We start from the raw sequence: 26,653 nt of genomic DNA on the forward strand, positions 1-26,653 counted from the left end.
TGTTTATATTTTTTAAACTGAGAAAATTAGCTCTGAGAGGTTATAACTCCCCCAAAGGAAGAATAGCTCATAAAGGGGGGATAGTACATTTGTACAGTCACCACTTTTTATGCAGGTGGTACCCTAGGCATTTTACATTTGCAAACATCCGTAATCCAGATATATTCTTGCAAGGCAAGGATTTTTTTTAATTGATGTATACTCAAGTTTACAATGTTGTGTCAATTGCAAGGTGTTTTTTGACTTTTGAATTAAAAAATACTTTTTCAGGAGGGAAATTAGGTGTATTTATTTGTTTGATTTTTTAAAATGAGGTACTGGGGTTTGAACCCAGGACCTCGTACATGCTAAGCATGTGCTCCACCAATGAACAGTACCCTCTACCCCAAGGCAAGTTTTCTTATCCATTACTATGAAGCTAAGTGGTTCAAATAAATTGAATAGAATTCCAGATCTTTTGATCCTACTGTGGTCCTTTTCTTTATATTCTGCTGAAGGGGTTTGGGGAAAGCATATCCTTTGTTCATTACTTTATTCAGCATTTTTGAGTAGTGACTTTATATCAGAGCCTTGCTAGGTGCTTGGAAATATAAAATAAGAAATGACACTTCTCTGCAGGGGCAGGAAGCCTAGACCAAAAACTGGGTAATGTGATCCGAGCTACAGTAACCATGTGCAGACTATGAGGACAAACTGTACCCCCGGATTTGCTTTGGCTTCCCTTGCCTTCTGTCTGGTACACACCAGGTCACCGCAACCCAGATGGGCCCATAGCACACAGCAGAGTATGTACCTCGATCTCCTCTCCTGTCTCAGCAGGGCCTGCAACATGAGCATCCCTGACTACGTGCAGTGTGCTGAGGACCACCAGACTCTTCCCGTTGTAGTCCAAACCATGGAGATCATCTCAGAGGAGAATATCTTTTGCATCTATCAGCTACTCACCTCGGTGAGCCATATCAGCCCATGTGGCTCCCAGTGGACACTCTGTATCCACTACAGGCACCACTATGTGCCCGAGAATGGGTGGAGCGTCTTCCAGAAACACTGCAAGGTCGTGGGCCTTGTCACCATTACCGACTGTCTCTCTGCCAAGGCCTTGGAGAAGCTCCACGTGCAGAGGAGCTGTATGGCACCTCGATAATGACTCTCAGCTCTTTGTCTTTGTACTGCATGTGGAGGAAGTCGAGCAGCCGCGCACCGACGTTGCCTTCAAATTTAGAGGACTGCAGGGTGGTGGAGAAGAGGATCGAGGACTTCACTGAGTCACTCTTCATCTTGCTCAAGTCCAAGTGGCTGGATGGTGGCCCCAAGAATTCTGGGGACAAGATTCCCCTCCTCTGCATCCTGTTTGAGAAGGAGGACTTCATGGGACTGGACACAGACAGCAGGTAAGTTTACCTGGAGGCCAGTCCACCCTGGCTTTGTGCCGGATTGCTTCCCTACATCCAGAAAGGGATCAGCAAGGAAGAAGTCTGTCTTGTAGCCAAGGGGGGATGGAGATGCAGCCCGCCGGTTTACAGACATTTCAAAGTGAATCCGCCTTTGTTTCAGAGAGATCCTTTTAGGGTTAGTGTGGACACTTACTCCCGGTTTACAGCCAGGACCATGGTGGGACCCCTGGGGTTGCTGTCCAATAAAGTAGCCAAAGCCACTGATGCTAGGAGCACTGGGGAGGAGGCTGGACTGAGCTGAGATGTGCTGTAGGTCAAATGCACATCAGACACTGAGGCTTGTCTAGTAAAAGTATATAAACTATCTCTTTACTTCCTATATTGCTTACATGTCAAAATGATAGTATTTTACATACAGTAGATTAAGTAAGATCTGTTCTTAAAATCAGTTTCTAGTATTTGTATTTTGTTTGTTGGTTTGTTTCTTTGTTTACCATTTTAAACGTGGCAAATGGGAAACGTTATTTACATGGCTCTCATTTCATTTCTGTTGGGCAGCCTGTCCTGGGACAGTCTCATCCCTTTGCTTATAGATGATATGCTGAACCCCGAGAGGCGGAACGAGGAGCTGGTTGAGCTGCGGCTGGAGCCGGTGTCTCCTGCCTCCCAGGCCCAGCACCTATTCTGCTCAGGCCCTCTCTTCTTGCCCGACAGCCTCCATGCCAAGTTAGGACATCAGAAACACCGCCGGGGACTTCCGAATGAACTCCTTATGCAGGGAAAGGCGTATCACGGTGTATGGGACAGAGCAGGGAAATGTTCATTCTCACTTTTTCCCTGTGATTAAGTCAACGGCCCCACATTGCCTCGGAAGTACAGACGAGCTCTTCTGGGCTGCCTACCCCCCCAACTTCAGCTCTGTTTCCCGGTGTATCTGTTGTGCTGTCCCTCGGGCAGAAGAGGGTGAGATGCCTTTTCCGAGACGTGGAAACCTTTGCTGGGGAGAGTGAGGGAAGCTGTGTTCCCCCGGCCTACGGCCTCTGTCCTTGGGTCTGGAGAGGGCTCATGGTGGTCCCAGAGGTGACGGTCGGAGAACCTGGCACATGTTTCTGTGCCCGCTGTGAAGGAAGTGCTCTGTGACTCTTGAACTTAGCTAAGATCAGATCCTACTCTCTGGTTGTTGGTAAGTTGGAGGAGAAGATGCTAGAGAATTGATAAAAAGAATGTCTAGACCAGCCCTGTGAGTGAGAAGCACAGGGGACACGAGTCCCACCTGCGAGAGACAATGTAGCGGGCTCTGGATGAATTTTCTGTTCCTCCCAGATATACCTCTATGACTTAAGGAAGGGGAGAGGCATGCTGTAGCCATGATCTGTACTTGTCCTCTCAGGGTCCTGTGATCTACATGCCCGCACTCCCCATCTGCTTCTTAAGATGAGCTGGCATGTATAGGAGCCTGGGAACTGCTGAGGGCATAGCTGCCAGCACCGTGCTACACCAAGTCTGGCTCCGTTCACCTCTCCTGTCAACACCTGCTGAGGCCCCAGGCATTAGTCAAGGTAGGTGCATCGGTGCAACATAAGCAGGGACCACTTCTCCCCCTGGACAGACTGGTGAGTGAGCAGTGGAAGCCTGGATCCCTGCCCCAGCCCCCACGCCAGTGCCTCCTCTTTTGTCATAGGAGGCACTGGTGATATTTTTGCTCAACAAATGCTTGTCTCTGAGTCTGCAGCCCCACCAGAGAATGCCAGATTGTTTTTGTCTTTTGAAGTCTGCCCTTGGGACTTGGCGGAGTATCCGGATGTGTAATTAGCCCACAGTGGTTGACACTGTCCCCATTGTTTACCCAGAACCTCGTGTACCAGGCATGGCTCCCAGTATCGAAATACAGCAGCGCATTAAACCTCCCTCCTTTTGGGTCTGTCTGTTCTGGTACCATAAGGGCTCAGCCAGCTTCTGAACGTCAGTGAGATAACGCGGCCAGTGAGCTCGGGTCAAGCACATTCTCCTCCAGTCACTTTTACCCCATTGTTGCTTTTAGTATTCCACAGTCATTAATTATTTAAACAATTCTTTGGTACAGGAGCAGAGCCTAATTGTCTCCTGCTACTCTTGGTGGAAGTGAGTAAAACGGTCCAGACTGAAATGCGACCACAATTTGTAGCTCAAAAGCTGCCTTGAAGCTTGTAGGTGGAATTTTGGTTAGGGGCGCTGACCACGTTGGGGTCCACCGGCAGCGCCGCTCCCCTCAGGTCCCTGCTTTCCCTGGAGCAGGGGGTGAGGGTGGGTCTCACCATCCCCGCGTCCCTGGCCTCACACACTCACGTAAATTCTTGTACATGCTGTCAAAATCATTTTTGTTCTTGTGTGTTTCTAATTTTCTCTTGTTCCTCTTTTCCTTTTTCTTTATTCCTTTTTCATTTGTACTGCCCAGTGAGCATGTTGTTGCATCTGAAAATGTGGGCTGTGCACACCCTGCATTGGAAATAGCCAGATTGCCCTCCATACTGTCTCCATCGCTTTAAAAAGCAAAATCTTAATATCTGTCTTGATCCATGTATTATCCTAGTCATTTTGTATTTTCTAATGTTTTGGAATATTTGCTTTGTTAGCACATTACCCACTGGTGTTAGATACCTGTTAAAATCTTTGCTTTGAGGGACCTGTTTGGTCCTCCTTTTATTTGGTGACAAATGCGCCCTTATTAAATTTGTTTGATTGTTTTGAAGAAGTAAGATGCGAATTGATTTAGTCGGCTGCTCAGGGATTCTTTTCATGGAGTATTTAAACTTGTAAGGTCAAACTCTGCAGCATTTTGCTCGATTACTGCTTTTACACAAACGTGCTCGGCACGCGGTTCCTGGCTGTCGCTGTGTGACGTGCGTGACGGCGCTTCATGGCCGGCGGTCACTGGTGAGGAAGTGGCCGCCACGGAGGTGACAGCTGCAGGGGACGCTGTTGGAGGAAGCGGTCACCGTTTGGTTCTTTAAATTTTTTTTTTGCATTCAACTTCCCCGTGCCATTTACTTTACTTTGCCTTCATAAAGGGGCCGAATTGGGTCTAAAATCCATGACACTATTTGTTCCCTTTACGAGGCTGGTTTTTCTGGGTATCAGGACAACATGACCTTCTCCTAAGTAGCTGGCTCACCTGGATCTGTTGGACACAGGGACAGCTAAAAGGGCCGTAGCTTCCTCTCTGCTCCAGCCAGTGGGCATTCAGAGCTGGGTCTGTGGTTTGCCTCAGCAGCCGTGCAGACCTCCCTGCCCCGGCCTTTACTTTTAACCCATGTTGGCAGTAAAGAGTTGAATCCGTTTCTGTTGCAGCTGACATCCACCACTGACAGCCGTGTCGTTAGTTTGTGGTAGTCAGTCTCCAACACCCCAGACAACCGTGAAGGAAGATGATTTGGCCGACCTAGGACCCTGGATTCTCACCCTCACCATGGTTCATCTCACCCGGTGGAAGGGTTTGGCCACCACCATCATGCTGACCATGAGGCCTTGTTTCTCCTTTCATGCTCTGGTCCAAATGTGGACACTTCATTTTTCACTGAATTTGTCTCGCTTGAGACAGGCCAGAATATCTGAATGAGTCCATCACATTCTGGGTGGGGAACAGAACAGAAGTAAGTGTCGCAAGTAGATGGAGTCTAGGCTGTCCGGGTTGGCAAATGCAGGCTGGGATCTGTGATGGCTGGGCTGTACACTGGACACAGGCCTTTCCCGTGGCTCCCGAGAGCCCAGGAGTTGGAGTGATAACAGCCTTGCGTGGGTTCCCCCATCCTCATCTGCTCATTGGCAAGTGTGTCTGCTAATTAGGAGCTCCCACAGACCTCGGGCCCTTCAAAGCTCAGACCATGGGAGAACCTTGAGTCCCTTCTCCTGGACATCCTGTGTGAGAATCCACTGCCTTCTGAGGTGAACAGCGGCAGGAGATGCCTCCCCCTCCAGGGAGCACCCTACGGAGGACTGTTAGTGAACCATGCTGTGAGCTTGTGTGTTTCCGGCCATGGTCCCTGCAAAACCACACTTGAGATCAGCTTATTGGCGAAAATAACAGGACTGATTCCAGGGCAGGGCCTGGGGGAGGGAACAGTGGAAATTGAATGTGACCTGAGACAACTAGGTGGGTGCTGAGGCTGTTACTAAAATGGGGAGTCTGGGAGGTACCTGCCAGGAATCGAATTCCAGAGTAAATTGTGGACATGAGGCATTTTTAAGATGCCATTTTTCATCCAAGTTAGGACTTCAAAGAGGCACTCGGCTCTATGAGACTGGGGCTCAGGTGAAGGAGCTGGACTAGAGATACAAGTTGGGAGTCGTCATTCTTAGCTGGTGTTCACAGCCTTGCATGTGAATTAGATCATCTCGAGAGCTGCAGACTGAGGCTGAGGGGGGGCAGGGCTGTGCCTCGGTTGGAGGAAAGCCCAGACCATGCAGCTTTGGTGTGTCAGCCAGCGGCGTTTGTCATTTTCAGAGCAATCCCATTTATCCTTAAGGGGCCTGGGGGTCAGCAGGGCCAGCCAGAAAGAAATCCAAAGGGAGAGTCTTGGCCACGTGTGCGTCTTAGGAAGGTGCAGAGGCTGCAGGATACGGAAGGTTAGAATCCTCAGAAGCTGGAGTTGGAGTGGGGAGAAGGTATACACAGTCACCTGTGAGGGAGGGAGGGAGGCCTAGGGAGTCCCCACCCTACCGGACTCGCTTTCCCATGAACAGGAGGCAGTCAGACAGAGGATCTGAGGTAAGAAGGATGGGCACTGGGAGGGGAGCCAACCTGGAGAATGGTGCTTGGAAAGTTCTGGAATATAGAAAAATAGAGTTAAAAATACCCAGACTCTTAAGAATATTGTTAGTGACTTGGGAGGAGGCAGTTGTTTTTCTGGCCTCCTAAGTGTAAGTCATGTATCCAGGGATACACAGAAGATACGGGCAGTCTGTTCCGGGGACTTGATCCTTACCAGGGGGATCAGTGCAAGTTTAAAGGGGCAGAAGGGCAGCGGAGGGAAACTAGCCAGGCCCCGTGTCAGGTAGCAGTCGGCCGCCCTACTTGCGTGTTTCATTCACATCCATGACTCCCAGGTGGGCGCTGACAGCCCCCTTTTGGGGATTGGGAAGCCTTCTCAGAGGGGTTAAGGAATTGGTTTGTTTAGCGGTTGATAAATGCTGTAGCAGGATTCAAGCAGAGCCTTGTCAGACTTCAAGGGCATGTTCTCTCTACTGTTTCCAGTACTTCCCTGTTATACCTGGAATGGTGAAGTGGGTCAGATTTGGAGCCTTTCAGAAAAAGTATGATTTAAGTGCCTCAGGACTGTTTCACAAAGCTCAGCGTTCTTTGATGGTTCTGAAGCATGCAGTGCTTTTCGCCCCACAGAGGTAACGTCTAACTCCATTGTCGATGATGTGGTTGCAAATGATATACAGGTGTAAAACCACACTTCGCAGCTTCTAAAGGGAAACTCTCCAATTCTCCCTTGGGCGGCTTTCTTCCACGGGGTGTAACTGTGCTGCAGCATAGGCCTGAGCTTCCGTATGGAGTGAGGATTTAATATCCGATGTTAGCATAAAATGGTCAGATGAAGAAAACCGACATTGACAATTTATTTTTGGGTTTCATTAGTCAAGATATACTATCAGTTAATGGCCCATATAGCAAATGAAATTCAGTATAGGACATTGCATTTCTTCCTTTCTATTTAGAGTTCTCTTACCGAATAAGGTTGCCTGCTTTGGAACATCAGTTTCACCACCACGGCACCTATCAGTGTGTTGGTGTGATTGCATTTACAGAGTGAATCTAATCTGGTCTTCCTCAGCCCCAAACACTCCAGTGCAGAATCACGGGCTGTAGCCATCTGTTAGTCACGCAAATACTTCTAAAATTATATGATGCCAGAAAAGAAAGAAGAGAGAGAGAGAGAGATTGCCTTTATCAAAGTTCCTTTCAGTTCTAACTGCAAACTGTTGTTGAGCAGCTCTTGTTTCCTTTGGATATGAATATATACATTTCTTTGCATGTAACCTAGGTTTTGGACTAGAACACCAAGTTCTTGCTGTCCACAAGCCACAAAAATAGTAGCCAAATTGCACACGTGTGAAATAGTTTATACTTTTTTCTGAGAAAGTATCCTTGAATTTGGGACTTGGACTGTGATTTCTGCTTTTTGCTTCCCTCAACCGTCTTGTAATCTCTCACTCCTTCCCACGTGGTTCCCAAGTGTTTGTGGTCTCAAAGGAGCGGGCAAACACCCAGTTGGTCACCATGTACTGCTGCTATAGATAGAGACCAGACAAGACCTAAAGGACATTATCGGAGAGGAATTCCTGGAAGAAATGGGCTCTACATTCAGTTGTGAGGACAGAGTAAGAGTCAGCCAGGAGAAGGAGTCAAGAATGTGTCTCAGATCGCAGGTGCAGCCCGGGCAGAGGCCTGGAGGCTTTTGGCGTGGGCACCCGTGGAGAGTGCCCTGTGCAGTCCAGGGTGGAGGGAGCCCCTGCTGGGGAGGACACTGGAGAGAGTCCGGGATGTAGGGCTTTGGAAGAAGTTGAGTTTTACTAGAACTGACACAGTAGGCAGTGAAGGGTGTCAACAGAAGTGACCCTCAGGAAAGGTACTTCTGGTTTTGCTTCTGATATTCTACAGACCGAAGGATCGGGACGGGCGAGAGCAGTTATGTCTGTCCCTTTGAGACCCAACCGGTCATTCATTTATACATTACACGTGCACTTCTGTGAGTCTAGGGGAGAGAGCTTGTAGCCACATTAGTAAGCAAAATGTATTTGCTTCTTGAGAGCTTAGCATTGTCAGAAGTTGACTTAGCCTAGAATGTTCTAGGAAGAGAGGAACAAATTGTGGAGGTTGGAGGGAGGGAAGGCTTCCTTGGGAAACAGTCAAAATGAGACTGGAGCAAGTGGGAAGTAGGAGCAGGTCAGGGGCCCCTGTGGTCACTGGGGACCTGTGTACTTAGGTGAGGATGGGCGAGCAGGGTCTGGGGTGGGGCTAGAACTCTAACAGGGAGCCTCTAAAGGGTTTGAAGTGGGGGTTGATGTAATCAAATTTGTGATTTGGAAAGGCTGCCGTGGCTCTCTGTGTTTGTATAGCGGGGAAGAGGGGGTGGGTGCCACCAACTGGGGGATCATTAGAAGACCATTCACAGGCTGGGATATGGGCATCGGGGCTACTTGGGGATGGCAGGGGCAGTGTGGATGCCGGCTTTCCTTATTGGGGGACTTGTTAGCGGGCCGACCTAGAGGCATTTTGTGGCTGGAAGAAAACTGATGGAGGCCGCCAGGTGGATTTTCCTCTTCTCTCCTTCCCTGCCTAGTGTGATGATCTTAGCTCAGCCAACATTTGGAACAAAAGAGCTAATTTCCAGGGTTGCCCAGGACTTTGTAGAGCTCCTTCGAGTGAGATCTGATAGGATTTAGGTTTGTGTTCAGATCTGGATGTTCACTTAGCTAGAAACGTCCTGTCATTTCGATTTCCATAGGGGTTTTTTACTTCATAAAGATTGCTTTCTTGGTGAGAGGAAATTTAATACAGCTGTTGTCTTTTTCAAAAAAATCATATCATTTAAGAAATTTAATATTCAAAAGAATAGAAATATATAAAATATTTAAGGAAGTCTTTGGTGTAGTTTCTTTGCTTTCTGAGCTAATGTGGAGTTAGAGCCTTTGCATTACTTAATAGCACATCCTTGTCAGTATTTAAAGAGCTGATAGTGGGCGCCCCAGGCCCCACCTCTCAAAGAATCGTTAAAGTTTTCTCTGAAATTGTGAGGTCATAAAGGTCTTGTTTTCAGAAATCAAACGGTTTATAATACGCAGCATAGCCACATTTATAAAATAATAATTAGTTCAAAACTAAGAAAGTGGAGGATAATTGATTTTTTTAAAGCCTATACATAAACTTTCTTGTGCTAATGTTGCAACTGGAAATTTTGAAAAGAAAAATCCTACTGCAATATCATCTACATGGAATACATATATGAGTTTTACACTTGAAAAGTAACTGCGCAGTGGTTTTCAAAGTCAGGAGCATTCCAGCTCAGATACTGGCAGTGATGGTTGCTGGTTTTCAATGAAAGAGCCTAAATTTGCCTTCTTAGCTTTTTTATTTTTGTATTGAGAGGGTTGATTAGTGCTTTGCGAGCATGATTTTGGGGCAAATTGAGGGCAGATGTCGTGTAAAAACAGTGAGATATTTCCATGCATTTTATTTTCTGGACATCACCAGGGCACATGTGGGGTTTGTGCCTGCAGGCTGGAATGCTGCAGGACTCCCTAATCCATCACCATTATGTCCTGGAGCTGCTCAGGTCATTGAATGCTTTTCTGTTGCTTGGAGGAAAGGTGGTCTGATGGAGATGATCAGATGTGCAGTTAAAGTGCTATTACTTGAAATAAGAGTAACCTAGAAACATTGCTCTAACAATACAGGATGAGGGAGGAGAATTGTCTGAGCTACTTGCAGTGGGGAGTCTTCTCATGTTTCTCCCACACCGTGACTCCTGCCAATATCCGCCACAGTCCTGCACGGTAGTCCTGCCGAAGCAAGCAAGCACTTTGCTCAGAAACGCACTGAATTTCCTTGTGCCTCTGTTTGTTGGCTTTTTTTTGAAAGCACATTTTGCCCTTTGCTTAAATGCCATCCATGCTAGTCAACTCTTACACTCATTTTTCTGGAACTCGTCCATAAATAGTTGCTGAATGGATGAACAGAATGTAGTATCTCCATGTAGTGGAAGATTATTCACACGTAAGAGTGAATAAAAAAGAAAAAAAAAAGAGGAAAATGAAAAAGGCCACCTGTTTTTGGAAGTCCACCCTGACTGTTCAACCCACACTTTTCCCTTTGAAACCCAATCACTTATGCTCCACTCTACTCTTTTTGATAGTGCTTACCACCTTCTAATAATCTTTAACGTTTTCAAAAAAAAAAAAAGAAAGAGATGCTGATACCAATTCAAAATATACAAGCCTTGATAACAGCTTGTTAATTGAAAGGAAGCAGACACAAACGGTCAAATATTGTTGATTTCAGTGATCTGAAATGCCCAGAAAAGGCACATGCAGAGGCAGAGAGCAGGTGATGGCTGGAAGGGGCTGGTTGGAGGGGGATTAGGGAGTGACTGCTAGTGATAGGCGGATTCTTTAGGGGTGATGAAGTGTTCTGGAAATAGAAGGTGATGGGTGCTACACAACCGTGATTGTGCAGAAGACTGCTGAGCGCTGTGTCTGGGAGTGCCTGTTGTTGGGGCATCTTTATTTTGTTCTCATCCTGCAATGTGAAGAGCCATCTTCTGCTGTGGCTGTTCTACTCCTGTGAGTGGTGAGGGTCAGAGACTTTGCAGAGTCATGTTTCTTTTTTCCCCCTGGGTGAGTGTAGGCAAAAAAAGATTTAAGCCTAAGAAAGTGCTCCATCTGCAGAAATGTCTTTTTGTTTTGCATGATGTAAAAACCTTGAGAGCTTTTAATCGTTGAGGCCAGTCTGTGGGAGGAAATAGCCCGTGAAGCCTATTTGAGCCCGGGAAGCACCGTGCATCTCTCCCAGACACGGGTGGGGATTTCACCCCCGTTCAGGCAGTGAAGGGCCCAGACCCGTGAGCAGACTTGACAATCGTGAATATTTACGTGTATCCGCTGCTTCATCTTGGATATTAATTTCAAGCTGAGTCAGTTTGTGGCAGCAGCCTCATCCTACATCAGGAATTTATAGTATCTGCTCTTTGAGGTGAAGACCTGACAGACTTGATTATTTAACAGTCTGCCTTGAATTGATATCTCAGATTCCTTTGTCAAAAGCAAAACAGCAGAAATACAGATGTCCTTTAATGCCAATGTGACCTGGAACGGGATTAGCCTCTGTGCCTCAGTCGCCTTATCTGTGAGTGGGTAAGATGATAACAGTGCTTCCCTCAGAGGAGCTGGTGAGGGGAGAGTCAGAAGCACAAATGGAGGACTTACACGAGGTGCTCATGAATGACCTAGTTTAGTGCTGTCAGTCTGGTGAGGCCTCAGGGGCAGAGATGTCAGAACAGAGCAGTTCTAGCCGGAGCTCGATCTGTGATGGCAGCTGTTATGATCAGTATCACCACTGTTGATTATCAGGTAGTTTATGACTTGGTAATATGAATTCATGAATAATGTTAAAGAACTAGATATCTCAGATCCAGTTTACATAGTCCTCAAAATTTCCTCTGAGAAATAGATGGTATCTTCCCCATCTTAAATCTGAGATGAGTCTCTAAAAAAGTCTGTATTCCTCCATCTTTTTGCTTTAATTCCCCATTTCTTAAAAAACAAAGTTTTTAAATGGAGTTACTGGGGACTGAACTGAGTGCCTCATGCATGCTAAGCACATACTCTCCCACATGAGGTATAACCTCCTCCCTGATTTTTTCTTAATTTACTTTCTTAATTTACGGAGTTTAGAGGCCTCTAATTGTTTTTCTGGAGACTTGTCCATGAACCTGTAAATCTATAATTAATGGACAAAATTTGGTTTATTAAAAAAATCAATAGAATATTGTGCAATCCATCCAAAAAGAAATGCTCATTGACTTAAAATGTTTCTCCTTTAAGGTGATTTCTCCTTTGTGGTCTAGCTTAATTTATTAACAGGCATCCTCATCATCATAATGACCAAACTCGCTGTGAGTGGACACCTACCTAAGGTTAAAATGCTTTCCTCATGTTTTAGTTCATAGCAGGTGTTTGATTGTAGGTATCAGTGTCTCCTTTTTTGCAGCTGAGGGATTGAGAGATGGAGCAGCTTGTCCCAAATTACACGCAGCAGGCTGTGGCTAGCTCGGTGCTGGAACCCAGGCTGCACAGGATGCTTTCTTAATTGCTCCTCTAATCAGCCTCCCATTAAGTGGTTACCCAAACACCTGTGACTCCATAAATGGCCGAGTTTAGTGATCTCAGCTTGATGATGCCTTCAAAGGAGAGACACCATTGAGAAGGTGAGACAGAGTGGCAGAAATTACAATTGTTTATTTTCACAAATTTATAATTCTCAGGTAATTACTTAAAAAGTTAATTTTATATTTTAGTGCTCTGTAAGCACTAAAAACATAACATTAAAAATAATTATAGTGCAAAAGAGAAGTGGGCTCTGAAAGTCCAACCACTGCTATTGATGTTACTTGTTTTTCTCTAGTGGCCCTTATTGACAGAAATACTTACAAAGACTGAATTGGTTTTATGTAGTCTTAATATGGAAGAAAAGATTGTCAGTGAATATTGTAAGTAAAGTCTTTACTCTTTTCTTTCCTGTTGATGAATATGTAAGTTGTTTTCATGGCTTAAGTACATTTCCTCATTTGTGAAATTTTAGTAATATTGTTTAATTTGTCTGACTGTGAGAGTTAGACGCCTTGTATACAAAGAACCCAAGAGGTGCTTAATAAAAGTGCTGTCACAATGACAGATATTTTAGATTGATCAACTCTGAATACTAAAGAGTGTCGCTTATTTCTGATGCATATTTAATATGTATATGTATGATATATTTGAATATGGTTTAAAGAAACAAGGATTCATTTTTTTTTGTGTAGTATGAAGTTTTAATGAAATCTGTATCATTCTAGTGAGACAGGGACTAGTTAAATTGCCTTAATCAGATGACCTTGAAGATTATTTACACAGAATATGTATTGTTACAAATCAGAATTTATGTTGCCGTGTAACCATCCACTCAGATATTTAAATTCGTGGGATTCTGACCAGATCAATTAAGTTTAGTAAAATCCACATTGATCATTTTCAGGGAATAAGCTCCTCTCTTTTGTGATTAAAGAAAATTTTGATTTTTTTCTACACTCTTAACAGGTTTAAAATATCAAAACATTGATTTGACACATTACTTTTTTAATAGAGAGAATAAAGCTCATGCTGTTTTATTATGTAAATAAATATTTTTGTATGTCGACAAACTTGTATGATATCCTGGATCTTTGAGAAGTATTTTGCAAGATATTAGATAACCTACTGTTGGAAAAATACAAACGTGACTTTTATGAACATAGGCGTAGTACAGATCTGTTGATTTTTGCTACAGTGCAAGACATGAGGCCTAGGATGCCTTTGCTGCCGATTGCCAGGAGTACACATTCCATGTCTCAGTTTCCCCTCCTGTAAAATGAAGTGGCTGAACTGGATTCTTTCCTCTTCTAAGATGAGTTTCCATGAGCCTATGTCTTCTGTTTATATTCAGGAGTATTAGCAGTATCAAATTAAATACTTAATATCCCTCCCTTGCCCCGAATCAAAGTGCAGTATATGCTACATAAGCTTTTAGTTATCTGATTCTCCTTTCTGATCCTACAGGCAATTTTTGTGTTGCATCTTTCCCGGCAACCTGGAAGGTCATTTTAGCCATAGGTGGCACTGTTGCACCTTCTTACAGTCTTAACATTCCTGTTTGTAAAAGAAGGCTTAAATAACTTTATTTTATTTTGATTTCTTTACTTAATGCTTCAGAAGAGCCCAATGTCTTTTATGTGTGTCTACCTGGAAAAGTTATTCTGCTTATATCTTAGATTTATTCTGTCATCTCACTGTGAACATTTCAGACTTGCTGTGCAAGCAATGGGAAAATCGGGCTTTTCTTCTAGTGTTAGAAACCAGTGAGCCGGGATTTTATAAAACAGCTAGAAGCGGCATCTGGACGACCTTAAAGGTGAAAAGTGTATTGAGTTCCCTGAGTTTTGACCCCGCCGCTGTGTGTTAATTGGTGGTAGGAGATTTGGTACATATACGAAGGGGTGTAGTTTTTTGACTTGGGTTTGGTTGCACGTGCTGCCACTGAGCCACGTGAGCCTGAGACAGTTCGTTTTGAGTTTTTCCCTCGTCTGTGAGATGGGGACATTCATATATGAATTGTAGAATTGTGAGAATTAGAAATTATGTGCAGTGTTTACCACAGTGAGTATGTCAAGAGGGCTCTTAAACTTTAGCTGCTGTTTTGTGTGAAGCCATCATTTGGGAGTCTTTGGCAATTACTAAGAAACAGGAAAATAAGAAGAGCTGTTTTTATGATGAAAGATATTTGAGGAGGTTCCATAGTTCCTATACCCATAATTTAGCATCAGCAGAGTCAGGACAGTTACACAGTCGCCCTGAACCAATGTTAAGCCACAGAATTATTTGTTGCTTCATATATTTTGGGGCTTAAGGAGATCCAATACTTATACACATGTTGTCTCCAGCAGCCAACTGAGAGATGACACAAAAGAGTAGACAGGCGATAAATGTCTTCTTTGTTACTGATGAAGCCACGTTCTTCATGAACTTCAAGGCTGCGGGAAAATGCATGTCATGATACTGTGTCCCAGAAATACAGACTCACCCTGTCCCATGTAGCTCTGGGCCACAGCGAGCCTTACCTTGAGAGGACCTGCCCCTTCATGCACAGGGCTTTCCTGCCATGGAGCTGAGCATCCCAGGTGCTTCCCAATGGTGACCAACACTGGAGTGAAAGGAAGGGTTTCACATGCCCTGCTTGTCTCCCCGGACTCACACCTCACTCTGTTAGTGTGATGAGTGCTAGCTGTGGGCCAGGGGCCAGGGGTGTGAAGGGAGAAGCACTCTCCATGGCCCAAAAGAGTGGTTAGGAGGCATCCCCTCCCTCAGTTTAAACAGGTGGTGGGGTGGAACATAAGGGTACTCCCCAATTGTTTATAAAAGGAGAAATAAGGATGTTCTTTGGGACTTAGGCTAGCCAGGAAACACATAAGATGATTAGAGGGGAGACTTGTAAATCACTTTGATATTAAGTTGACATTTGTTGAACACCCAAAATGTGCTACATTCTTTTCTGAGCATTTTACAGAAATGAATCCTTCAATCTTCTCAACAAGCGAGTAAGGAAGGTTTGATTGTTATCCCAGTTTTACAGTGTGGAAATTGAGGCACACAGAGGGTAATTAAGTTGGCAAAATCACAGAACTAGTAATTGGCAGAGCTGGTATTTAAACCCTGGCTGTCTGGTTTTGAGGCTCCCAGAGATGGGCTTTTTGTGTTTAGCGTTATCAGCATCCCTGAATCTTTGTACCTCTGTGCATCAGTTAGCCTATAAAGGACAGGGAAAGGAGAGTTACATGGGTGCTCATAGTCATGTCTTGCCGCTGTCCACGGAGAGTGCACCGTGATTGGCGTTAATTGTCTTCTGGGCAGTAGATCTGTTCGTATAATAGAAATTTAGTTCATTGAGTTAATCTAGAAAACCTTCCTGCTCCGTTTCTGTCCATGCTTGCCATGTGACTGCCTGCCCGTTATTGGGCAGTGGAGGAGAAAATGTACTCATGGTTGAACTCTGATATTTCAGTCTGGTTCATAGATTCACGTCTTCTGTTACATTAATAAGCTAAGTTTCTGGTTTTCTTGCATCAGTGTCTCATGACTTTGGTTAATGTGAAACCAGTCCATGGGAGCCCAGGGGTGATGACGGTATAATTTCTGAGCATGCTGTGGCACTTCTACCCATGCAGACGTGGCTGAAGGATGTCCACCTTCCTCACTGATTTCCCCCAACAGCAGGGTCCTCTCCCACCCCTGGATGTGAGGTTGGGAGCTCTCTGAGTAGGCCAGTCAGAGGCCCAGTTAACCAATCAGAAAATGATGAAGTACCTGGAAGTGGGTTTAATAGAAGAAAAGGGCTTCCAGGTAGTCAGATGGGCTGTTCGAGTCCATTTGGTGAAAAGCTGTCCACTGTCTGTGGTTTAGCTGCTTCTTTGCTATTGAAAAGTCTGAAGTAGATGAAGGGATTTTAAAAAGCAGAAAGGAATGATTTCAGGTGGTACGTCCACACTGGTGAGAAGTGATGGATGACCACCAGTGTGAGGCATAGACAGAGTCTTACAAACTTCATAAACAGCATTAAAAGCTCTTCCATCTGAGTGCACTTCATATGGGGTCCAGATCATCACTGGTGACGCAGTGAGGGCAAGTAACTGATGATGGCAGAAAGAACATGGACGCATCAAAAAGGTCTCGTTCACGTTCCCTGTTTAAGGGATGCGGCACAGTGTAATATATTTGAGCTGGTTTTTCACTGAAAAATTTTTAGTGTTTTCTGGGACTCCCCAGTACCCCAAAGGTCCATGCAGCTGGGTGTCCCCTCAGTGCAGCACTGTCAGCGCTTGCCCTGGGCTGACGCGGTGTCACACGGAGTAGGACGGTCAGCGTCCCCGGCTCCTCTGAGCTCCGTCTCCTCATCCGCAGAGACGGGTTTCTCATCCGTGTCTACTTAGTAGGGTTGTTGAGAATCACACGTGAAGCTTCAGGGGTGACTTGTGGTTGTCTCTGTGATTGGCATATAGTGAATATTTGATAGAAACACTTGTTTTTTTAGTATAATTGTAGTACCTAGGTTGCAGTGGTTTTTAGTCTGCGTTTTTTTATAACTTTATTCTTATTTTTTTTGTTTTGCAACTTTGTTTATTTATTTTTATTTTTTAACATTTTTATTGATTTATAATCATTTTACAGTGTTGTGTCAAATTCCAGTGTTCAGCACAATTTTTCAGTCATTCATGGAAATATACACACTCATTGTCACATTTTTTTCTCTGTGATTTATCATAACATTTTGTGTATATTTCCCTGTGTTTATTCTTTTTTTTTACATTTTTTATTGATTCATAATCATTTTACAGTGCTGTGTCAAATTCCAGTGTTCAGCACAATTTTTCAGTCATTCATGGACATATACACACTCATTGTCACATTTTTTTCTCTGTGATTTATCATAACATTTTGTGTATATTTCCCAGTGCTATACAGTGTAATCTTGTTTATTTATTCTACAATTTTGAAATCCCAGTCTATCCCTTCCCACCCTCTACCCCCCCCCCGGTAACCACAAGTCTGTATTCTCGGTCCATGAGTCTATTTCTGTCCTGTATTTATGCTTTGTTTTTGTTTGTTTTTGTTTTTTAGATTCCGCATATGAGCGATCTCATATGGTATTTTTATTTCTCTTTCTGGCTTACTTCACTTAGAATGACATTCTCTAGGAGCATCCATGTTGCTGCAAATGGCATTATGTTGTCGGTTTTTATGGCTGAGAAGTATTCCATTGTATAAATATACCACATCTTCTTTATCTAGTCACCTGTTGATGGACATTAAGGTAGTTTCCATGTTTTGGCTATTGTAAATAGTGCTGCCATGAACATTGGGGTGCAGGCGTCATCCTGAAGTAGTTTTCCTTCTGGGTACAAGCCCAGGAGTGGGATTCCTCGGTCATATGGTAAGTCTATTCCTAGTCTTTTGAGGAATCTCCACACTGTCTTCCATAGTGGCTGCACTATTCTTATTTTTAAATATGCACTTAGTTTATTTATTTTTTTGGAGGTACTGGGGACTGAAGCCAGGACATTGTGCATGCTATGCAGGTGCTCTACAACTGAGTAAAACACACCCTCCTTTTCTGCACTTGAATATAAATATTGCTATACACAAAATAGCTCTTAAACACCATCATGGGACCTAGTCACTGTATAGACAATTGAACACGTATGCTATTTCAATAGGAATAAATGTTGATGAGACATACATTTCTGAATCTGTTAATGTGCTTAAAAACGATCATAGGTAGTGATAAACACGAATCTTTGATCCAGTACTTCTTAGGGTCTGTTTTGCCATCAAGGGAAATTACATTCTACAGAGAAGGCTAATTGGGTCTCTTTGATATTTGGATGGTTTAGCAGATGATGAAGACTTTCAAAAGCTGAAAGTTTTGTATTTTAAATTAACTACAAAGTTATCTTCTACAAGTTGTAAGTACTAAGCTTGTGAAGTGCTCAGTAATCCAGGGGGTATGTGTCTGTGTCTGTGTGAACGTTTGTGTGTGTGATATCAGGAAGATAGAAAGAAGTTCCATATAGACTTCTGATACCTTTCTCCTCCATTTCAAGGTGTAGGCATATATTTACATAAATAAATTGATATTCTTTTGTCATTTGGCATGTTGGGAATAAGACTTTCTCATACTTGTTTCAGAAGGGTTAGGGAGGTTGAGCTTAGGAAATGGGAGGATATAGAGACAGGGAGGTTCTTTAAACTGTGCAGAATGAGAAATAGTAACTTTTCTCTTTTCTTCTAGAGCAAACTGGCACTGAATTGTAACATAATATTACTCAGAATTGCTTTTCTGATCAGATACAAGTACCTCAGATTTTTTAAGGCAACTTGAAAGATGAAATATGTTTTAGCATTTATCTTTAAAAGAAGTTTTATTTTTCAAGTAAAAGGTTATAGCCTGTTCTTTCTTCCAGCAGTACAAGAAATTCTCACTGATCTATCTAAATGACCTCTGTGCTTAGATTCTTTGTGTTTTTTTTTCTTTAAGTGCTTGTTTCATTGTGGTTTGAATGAATGTTTAAAATTTCTGGATTTTGATCTTTAGAACATGCTGATTTATCAAAACTGTTAAAAACCTGATTGTTCTCTGCTCCTGGTTTGGTGGGACAACCTACTGATTTCTGTTGTCTGTTCAAGAGGGAAATTCTTCCTCTAGCCTGCAGATCATTAAGTGAATGGTTTGCAGTGTGCCTTTAAAATTATTTGTATGCATTGAGCATGTTTGTCCAGTGAAATTTAAATTGACTCACTGTAATGACTTTGCTTTGATTCTGTGGTTTTGATCCTCTCCACAAGAATTTGAATTCTCTGTTGCATTTTGTATACGTGTTCTTAACAGGGGAAGAAATTTTACATTTTTTACAGAGGTGGGTTTTCCTATCCCCTCTGAATGCCTTCTAAAATTGATATATTAAAAATCTGTTATTGCAGTGCATAATTATTTCATAAACTATTTTTTGGCATAATGAGAAACAATGACCAAGAATGATAATAAAAAATACGAAAACCTTCCTTCCTTTGAAGAATAGAAATCAGGTAGTCAGGCTCCCTCAAGCTTTGTGCCTGACACAATTACTCTCATGTCATTGTGTATCATGATTCGGAGATGGAGTTGCTTCAGGTTTATAGATTTTTGTTTTAAAATTTGTGTTGAATACTTTCTCCAGACTGATGTTTCCTGTTGTGTTTGTGGAAAGAGTAGAAGGGAAAAAAATACTTTGTTTTGTTTTCAGGAGGCCTGAGTTGATGAGAAAAGTGTTGAGGGTGGGCTGAGGAAAAGAGTGACACTCCCTCTCCTCCTGGCTGAAATTGATGAACAAAGAAATCAATTAAGTATATCGATATTTGACCAATAGAATTTAGCGAGCCCAAACTGGCTAGAAATGCACAACGGAAATTACTGAATTCAGCTTCAGAATGAGGTGCTTTACCAAGTAGAAGCAGCAGAGAGCAATCAGAAAAATCAGTAATATGATGAGATATAAAAGGAATATTATATCTTTTATTTCTGAAACTTTTCTACGTTAAGTTGTGTAGAGCTAAAATTAAGTTTCAAGCATCAGGAGTTAAGAGAGTGGATGGTTCCGTAGGATCGTTATTCTCGGATGTGCGTAGACCCTGCTAGAGTGGCTGAAGATGGCAGGAAGAGACCCACATCCAGGATTAGTCATCCTAGGGTGTCCTCCATAATGGTTCCATGTGGGAGCCCATGATTGGGTTAACAAATTATAACAAAGCACAGTCGCCTCTGAACTATAAGAAGAAAAAATATGCTCTGGTACTGCTTTGCAAGCAAGTTCCTGTGCATCTTCACTCCAGTCTCCTTTCCTTAAAAAGCAGAGACAATGCTTTGCTTGTGTAGTTGAGGTTTTAGGTAGCACTCTGCTGGTTGCAAAGCAAGGACCGAGACCCTCAGCTATAAACGCTGGGCTTGTGTGTTGTTAGTCTATTATCCTCAAAACAAAGACCTGGCTGGTCTGGTGGTGTGCTTTGTAATGAACATATCTAAAAGTGTATCTTGTTCCCCTCACCCCATGACTTCCCTAAACATACACTAATCCTTTGTACTCATTATATATTCTACAATCTCTGCCTCATCCTGTCTTTCCCGAATTTCCTCCTTACTATCTCACAACTGTTAACGAATTTTTCCTTTGATTATACACAATAAATATGGGAACATTTGAGAGGCTCATGGAGATGGCTCCCTACTCCCTCTCGATTTCTTGACTTTTTCCACAGAGTCTTGAATAATCATTCCGTGTCGGTAAGACTTCTGCCAGCCAGAACCCACAGTTCCAGGTGAGAAGGATGCAGGCTTTATCTCTCCTACCGGAGGGAGAGACAGAAGAGAATTGAGATATGCTCCCCCGTGATCCCTTCCTGCCCCAGGTCTACTGCAGTTCACCTGCAGCCTTCTGGCCTCTGCTCACACTGCCTCTGTCCCAGGACTAAACTCATCCTTTTCTTCCCTTGTCAACATTTCCGGTACCTTTCAGAACTTGGTCTCTTCCCTGCAATTCAACCCTGGCAGATGTGATGGTGGTCAGCGTGCTGGTGGGCAGTCCTTTGGGGACCCCCAGGAGCCATGCTGATTCTCCTGAGTCTATCAATCTGGGTTACAGAACAGTCGAGCTCCGAAGGAAGCCCATTCACATGATGTCAACACAGCATTTCATCACTTTCATTTTATTTTTAAATTTTCGGTGGAGAAAATATTTGTAGCAAACTCTTCCAGATATTCGCCGCCTGCTTTCCTCACCACCATTTCCTTGTTGGCTCTGGTGCTAGTTTTATGAATCAGGATTCTTCTCTGCTCATTTCTGGCAGCAGGGCTTGCCGAATCCTTGATCTGCATTTGAAGCAGAATGCTTCTTCGTGATGTCAAGGTGATTCTCCTATTTCTGAATATTTCGTGTACACTCAGCAACTGTTTCAAGTGAAATGCTCTTGTCCAATTTCAGTTAACTCACATTTGCTGATCTCCTGCTTTCATGCTGAGGGCAGTTTCTTTTTCCTCTAATAAAAGTTAGCAATTTGCATTTACTCTGGAAGGTACTGCCCCGAGATGCTTTTGTTCTTAACAGTTTTAATACAATTCACCCATTAAAATGTACATCGGTTTTTACTCTATGCCCAGAATTGTGCATCCCATTCAATCTTAGAACATTTTCATCCCCCCAACAGGATGCCCCGTATGCATAAGCAGACATTCCCATCTTCCCCATCCTCCCCCAGCCCCAAGGAGCCACTTTTCTCTCTGTGGATTTGCCTGTGCTGGACATTTAATGTAAATCGAGTCACTTCATGTAAGTGGAACCGTCTATTGTGACCGACTACTTTCACACTGAGTAACGTTTTCAATGTTTGTCCATGTTGTGGCCTGAGTCACTATTCTATGCTTTGCTATTGCTGAATAACATTCTACTGTATGGCTGGGCCCCTCTGTTTACCCATTCACCAGGTGATAGGCATTTGGGTTGTTTCTGCTTTTTGGCTGTGATGAGTAATTTCGCCGTGGACACTCATGTGGGATTTTTTATGTGGATATCTGTTTTCAGTTCTCTTTCGTGTGTGTCCAGAGAGCAGAATTGCTGGGTAAGTCAGAAACGAAATGTTCAACTCTCTGAGGCCCTGCCAGGCTGTTTTCCAAAGTGGCCACGCTGTGTTACGTCCTCACCAGCAAGGGCTGTGAGCTCCACTTCCTCTGTGTCCTCATTAGTGCTTGTTAACATTTTTTTTATTATAACCTATTGTTGTGAGTGTGAAGCGGCTTCTCCTAGTGGTTTTGACTTGATTTTCCTTACAGCTAATGCTATTGAACATCATTTCATTGTGCTTATTGGACATTTCTATGTTTTTCTTGAAAAATACCTTTTCAGAACATTTATTAATTTTTTAATTGAGTTGCCTTTTTATTGTTGAGTTGTAGGGGTTTTTTTTCTTCATTTGGAGATACAAATTCCTTATGAGATAAATGATTTGAAAAAATTTTCTCTAGTGTGTTGTTTTTTCACTTTCTGAATGGTGCCCTTTGAAGCAAAGTTTTAAATTTTGATGAACTCCAATTTATCTCTGTTTTCTTTGTTCCATGTGTTTTGGGGTATTATTTTAAATCTGAAGTATTTTATTTAAGCTTTTATGTATAAAATATCTAAATTTGTAGAAACAGTCTAGGAGATGGGTGCGGTTGTTTTCCCCCGTCTTTGGATAGGAGACTGAGGTGCAGAAAATTTCACTGAAATATCAGTGTCACAGCTACCCAGTGCTGTGGGAGCTCAGACCCCTCATGTTTTTCCCCAGAATATGTGATCTTCACCACCATGCTCCACTACTGCCTGGAATCATTAATGAAAACATCTTTCCTTTTTTGATTTCTTGTTAGTTTGTTTTCTCATTGGGGACCTCATCTCCTTATTTTCCTTTCGGATGTCAGTGTAGATTTATTATAGGGCTCATGTAGGCAGAAGCATTGCTATCAGTTAACTTCTATATTACTCACTCTCCAGTGATGATTGTTGCTAGTTGACGTAATCAAGTCATGCTTAAGTCTTTCCTGCTCATGACACTAAAAAGTGTCATGACTTACAGAACGCTCAAAGAAGAAAGTACTTGATTGATTTTATTTTGCTACCCAATCAAACCAATCAAGTAAAAACCCTAGTGTTGACACAGACTATAAGCCCTCCAGAATAGGGTCACTGTCTTCCTTGTGTTTCATTTATTTGGTCACAGTGTCTGGATAGTGCTTTGCTGTCCAGCAGTTTTGTGAGGATACTGTGCTCGTGAATATTTGTAAGCACAGAATTTTGACAACAGACTGTGTTGTTCATTTCACAAGGGAAAAGATAATATAGAAATACTGCTCAGATCTATTTTAAAATTAAGCTTGGAAATTTGAGAAGAATTCAAGAAGCCATACAAAGCTCTTTTTCACTAATTTTAGATCTATCTTAGACACTTTATGGTTACATAGCAGAGTAACTTATCAAGTAGATTTGACAAGAGGAGTGTTATATTGATTATTTGATTTAGTTGAAATATTCTACCAGGGATAAAGTCATAAGTGCCCATAAATGAACAAATATGTTTGTATTTCTATGCAACATGGGAGCAGACTACATATGTTTCTATATAATATATATGACTGTGTGTTTTAATCTGCCTGTCAGTGTTTTTTATAGTTTTTCAGCAATGTTATAACTTCAGAATTCTTCTAAGTTATTCACTCCCGATATTACTGCAGTTTGTACTGTGTATTCTATCTTATGGATGGGATTCCACTGTTCCCTCAGTGAGGAATTTCCTCTCCTATTCCGTTAGTAGCAGAGTTAAAGGAACTGTGATTTCTAGGCCTTTGCTTTCCATGTGTTTGCAGTTGGCTGTAAATCACGAATTTCCCTTTCTTGAGTTTTCATTTTTCAATAAGAATTTTTAAAATAATTGTTAATATGTTTCACCAGTCTCCCTAGAAACTTGATGTGTTTGTGCTTTTCAGTTTTCAATTTATGAAAATTGTAAATGCACACTTGTTTTTAAGTAGTCCTTTTTCACTAGATATTTGTTTACTTCTTTAGAGTTAAAATAATTTTTTCCCAATGAATGAATCGGTGTTCATGTTTTAAAAGATAACTTACTTTTTATTTTTCTTATTCTAACAGGTATATTTGTTGTACAGAATTTAGAAAATAAGGATAAACAAAATAATAACTTAAAAATGGCCTCTAATCTCACTTGGAGATACAGATGTAAGGTTTGAAATTGAGAATTACAAGTCCTCTGACATTGTACTTCTCTTTCAAGTACGTTTTGGTTACTGAGACCCTCGAATTCCCATATGAATTGTAGCAGCAGCTAGTCAGTTACTGCAGAGGAGCCCGCTGGGATTGTGATCGAGACCACGTTGTATGTATGCATCGCTCTGGAGAGCACTGCCATCCCAAGAATGCTGTCATCTGATCCAGGAATCTGCGTGGTGTGTCTTTCCAGGTATTTAGGTATTCTTTAATTTTTTTCAGCAATGTGTATGGTTTACATAGTATTATTTTATTTATTTTTTGCCTTTATACTGAGGACAAGTGTGCAAGGTACCAGGATTAGAATTGTATTATAGCCCCGCAACTTGCTGCCACCATGGACGCTGCGGTCTCTCTTTGCCCTTTGTAAAATCTCGCACAAAATAGGACCTAAGTAACTCTCTCTTGAAAGAATGATTATATGATTGCTGGATGATGCTTGAGAGTCCTTGTGATGATGTCTTTTTCCCAGACTTTCCTCTCTTCTTAACTATGCCCTTTCCCTTCCTTTCTTCCAGCCTGGGTTTCAGCGTGCCTGTGGCATTGGTTTTTCTTGTCTGTGGACTCATCCTTTCACTAGTTCATGATAATGTTACATGTGGGCTGTGGAAACTTGCTAGATGTCAAGAAAGAGCAAATCCATTGCATACTAGATTTTTTAGAGTGTGTTATTGTATTATCGATTGAAATTAAATCAGGCTGACCCATTGAGCCATCCCCTGAGCTCTTTTTGCCTTCCTACAGGTGATACTGCTCTCGTTGCTGCATGTGCCCTTCCCCCAGACTCGGTTTTGGAGTTGAGTAAGTCACCATCACTGGAGCCCTCTCATTAAAAGATGAAGAAAACCTTTGCTCCTTCTCCCTGGTTGGGGACTTGGATGAGATGAGGTAACAGATAAAGAATGGAGCCCCACCTCATTCTGACCACCGCTCTTTCCGTTCATTTCTCCAGGGGAAGGGTACAATTCAAAAATATAAAGATTGTGAGCTAATGAGATAGACAAGACAACCGATCATTTATTAAATATCCTTTCATGCCAGAAACAAATGTATTATACACACAAAAAGCACATAAATTACGGTAGTACTGTGGTTACAAACGTGGGTCCGAGTTCGATTCCTGCTCTGGAGTGACAAGTCCTGTGAGATGGAGAAATGGTAGATCGGCTTAGCCTCTCTTGGACTTGTTTTCTGTCCTGCAGAGATGGGGTTCGCTAGGCATCCCTAACCCGTAGAGGTGCTGTGGGGTGTAAATGACATGAGTGGGCAGCCCGAGCACACCTGCTCGTTCCTCGTAAGTGCAGGATAGCACAGCTTTTGCGGTGATGCCTTTATGACCACACCGTGTAGACTCTCAGTGCTCCGAAGGGATGCCTTGTGGATTGGAGATGGGATTCTCACTTCTGTAAATACCCAAGAATTGGGTTATTGGGCCTTGCTGATTTGAATCTATTCTTTAGAAAGTACATAATGTAGATATATTTTTCAAACATGCATGCTTTTTATCTTTTATTATTTATACTTCTACCCTCTCATCTCTTGGTGTGACATTTCATGGAATCCAGGAAACAGTCCTAAGCCACCTGCCTCTTCACACTTCTTTGTGGTGGTTTTCTTCCCTGACTAGAAGAGGGTTTTGCATAGGAAATTTTGTTTGCTCCCCTTCTCTTGGAGTCTCCCTGTTTGTCTGCCCATCTCTCACCTGTCCATCTGTCCATTTCTCTACCCACTCATTCTTCTGACTTGTTCCAAGAAGCATTTCAGGCAGCTTACAGAAGAACAGATACCAAATAAACAGGTGAGAAAATGGGGCCAATTTCAGACAGTGAGGCTTGCAGTTGAGCCTGTGTGAGATTTGCTGGCGTGAGACACACGCCTCTGCCTTGTGCGTTATAAGATAGACAGCATCAATATGCCTGAGGCTCCCAGCAGACACAGGGAAACAGGGTTTGTGGGAGATGCTTACTGTCTGTGAAATACATAAGTGGCTTAGGAGAAGCCCAGACTTTCCAACTACTAAGGCTTAGGAGAATATATTGAGTGTCTTCCAAAATCAGATTATTGCATCTTTTCTTTTTCAGAGTTTTATGTATAGTTGGTTTACATTCTATACCTGGAAATTTCTCCAAAACTGCTGCCCACGTGAGTCCCATGACTCGGGAATGGGGTGGTTCTGCTCATTGACGGGTGTTGGCCAGAAACGGAAAATGACAGCCTCAAAGGAGCCTGGGATTAAGCAGTTATGTTTTGTCAGTGCTGTAGATTTCAGAAAATACTTTTACCATTTCTCTCCGCCTGAGGAAGCAGCGTGCTCTCTTCCCAGCATCAGGAGCTCAGGGCCATGTGATGGTGGGGGCTGACTGCACTGCCGTCAAAACATCTGTGCTAGTCACTGCAGGTGTGGTGCTTTCACGTAGTGCATTTCATGTTCTTTAATAGGTTTCAACAGGTAGTTAATTAACTGAGTTAATTAACATTTAATAAATATAATGCTTTGTTGAAAAGACAGTTATAGGCAGAATATAAGTTGTGAACAATATAAAAACTGTTTCAATACTGAAATTTCAGTAGGGAAGATTCAGTTTATCT

At 42.8% G+C, this 26,653-nt stretch overlaps 1 long non-coding RNA gene across 1 annotated transcript in view; it reads left to right on the forward strand.

The window, feature by feature from the left end:
• The first annotated feature begins 1,114 nt into the window (after nt 1-1,114).
• LOC140690718 (uncharacterized) overlaps nt 1,115-26,653 on the forward strand; it is a 79,656-nt gene continuing 54,117 nt past the window's right edge. Inside the window, exons 1-3 of the long non-coding RNA XR_012065993.1 lie at nt 1,115-1,391; nt 24,072-24,257; nt 24,809-24,952. This is a non-coding gene — a long non-coding RNA (uncharacterized lncRNA). The remainder of the gene's footprint in view (nt 1,392-24,071; nt 24,258-24,808; nt 24,953-26,653) is intronic.

This window comes from Vicugna pacos, chromosome 31, assembly GCF_048564905.1.
Source record: "Vicugna pacos chromosome 31, VicPac4, whole genome shotgun sequence".
NCBI lineage: Eukaryota > Metazoa > Chordata > Mammalia > Artiodactyla > Camelidae > Vicugna > Vicugna pacos.